This window comes from Anomaloglossus baeobatrachus, unplaced genomic scaffold, assembly GCF_048569485.1.
Source record: "Anomaloglossus baeobatrachus isolate aAnoBae1 unplaced genomic scaffold, aAnoBae1.hap1 Scaffold_89, whole genome shotgun sequence".
NCBI classification, from domain to species: domain Eukaryota; kingdom Metazoa; phylum Chordata; class Amphibia; order Anura; family Aromobatidae; genus Anomaloglossus; species Anomaloglossus baeobatrachus.
In genome coordinates, this window is record NW_027445283.1 from 288,759 (window position 1) to 291,058 (window position 2,300).

A 2,300-nucleotide genomic window follows, 5' to 3' on the forward strand; every position below is an offset into this window, starting at 1 on the left:
GGAAGTGGGTGTATTATAGTATAGCCCTTTGGCAGGGCAGCCAAAAATTGGGAGGCTCCACGTTGTCCCTGGATAGAGACGTGCATGAGGGCCTCAAAACATTAAGTGTCCATTGTCAGGAAGTGGGTGTATTATAGTATAGCCCTTAGGCAGGGCAGCCAAAAATTGGGAGGCTCCACGTTGTCCCTGGATAGAGACGTGCATGAGGGCCTCAAAACATTAAGTGTCCATTGTCAGGAAGTGGGTCTTTTGTAGTATAGCCCTTTGGCAGGGCAGCCAAAAATTGGGAGGCTCCACGTTGTCCCTGGATAGAGACGTGCATGAGGGCCTCAAAACATTAAGTGTCCATTGTCAGGAAGTGGGTGTATTATAGTATAGCCCTTTGGCAGGGCAGCCAAAAATTGGGAGGCTCCACGTTGTCCCTGCATAGAGACGTGCATTAGGGCCTCAAAACATTGTTCCCATTGCAAAGGAGCGGGTCTCCTGTCGTTGTAATGTCCATTCTGCAAAGAATGGGCGAAAAAATTTACCACTGGGGGTATACCTGAAACAAAGGCCTAACTCTTGTAACGGTCATCATGGTGGCGCATGAGGAGAAGGAGGAGCAGTCCAGCGATTATCCAAAGTCCAGAAGTGTGTACCCATGGGTGACTGGAGGTACATGGCAAATTCCCGTTACAAACTTTAAATTCCGCTCTCATTTGCTGGTGGTGTGGTGAAGTCTGGCCCAATCCAACCCTTGTTCATCTTGATCAGAGTCAGCCTGTCAGCATTTTCAGTTGACAGGCGGGTGCGTTTATCTGTAATGATTCCACCTGCGGCACTAAAAACACGCTCTGACAAAACGCTAGCGGCAGGGCAGGCCAGGACTTCCAAGGCGTAGAGAGCCAATTCATGCCACGTGTCCACCTTGGATACCCAATAATTGTAAGGCACAGAGGAATGTCGGAGTACAGTTGTTCGATCTGCAAGGTACTCCTTGAGCATCTGGGCAAACTTAGGATTTCTTGTGGCACTACCCCGCACCTCAGGGGCTGTGGTACGTGAGGGGCTGAGAAAACTGTCCCACATCTTAAAGACTGTTCCCCTACCTCTGGCGGATTGGACTTGTGCCTCTCTCGGCTGTACGCCTTGGTTGTCCACTGATTCCTGACCTATGCCGCTAGCGTTTTGTGAGGGGAATGCTTTGCCTACTTCCGTGACTATGGCCTTCCGGAACTGCTGCATTTTGGTTGACCTCTCCGCCTCGGGAATAAGAGACATAAAGTTCTCCTTGTAGCGTGGGTCTAACAGTGTTACCAACCAGTAATGATTGTCGGCCAAGATGTTCTTAACGCGAGGGTCATGAGACAGGCAGCTTACCATAAAGTCAGCCATGTGCGCCAGACTCTTAACAGCCAGGACTTCAGTAGCCTGACCAACACGTTGACTGAACATGCTGTCCTCCTCCTCCTCCTCCTCCTCCTCCTCATCTACCCTGTCCTCTGGCCAGCCACGCTGAACCGAGGATATGACTGGTGTGCATGTCATATCCTCAATTTGGCCGGAGATTTGCTCCATGTCTTCATCCTCCTCCTCGTCATAGTCCTCCACTGCACGTTGTGATGAGACGAGGCTGGGCTGTGTGTTATCACCCACACCCACTACTGTTTCTTGCTGCAACTCATCGCGCTCCGCCTGCAATGCATCATGTTTGGTTTTGAGCAGAGACCGTTTTAGAAGGCAGAGTAGCGGTATGGTGACGCTAATAATGGCGTCATCACCACTCACCATCTTGGTGGAGTCCTCAAAGTTTTGGAGGATGGTACATAGGTCGGACATCCATCTCCACTCCTCAGGTGTTATGTGTGGAGTTTGACCCATTTCCCGACGGCTTAGGTGATGCAGGTACTCAACAACTGCCCTCTTCTGCTCACATATCCTGACCAACATGTGCAGAGTTGAATTCCAACGCGTGGGGACATCACACACCAGTCTGTGAGCCGGAAGATGCAAACTGCGCTGAAAGCCGGCAAGGCCGGCTGAAGCAGTAGGTGACTTTCGAAAATGTGCAGACAGGCGGCGAACTTTTACCAGCAGATCAGACAGCTCTGGGTATGACTTTAGAAACCGCTGAACCACGAGGTTGAGCACATGGGCCACGCATGGAACATGTGTCAGCTGGCCTCGCCTCAAAGCCGCCACCAGGTTCCGGCCATTGTCACACACGACCTTTCCTGGCTTTAGGTTCAGAGGTGTGAGCCAGTGATCTGCCTGCTGTTTCAGAGCTGTCCACAGCTCTTCTGCATTGTGGGGTTTGT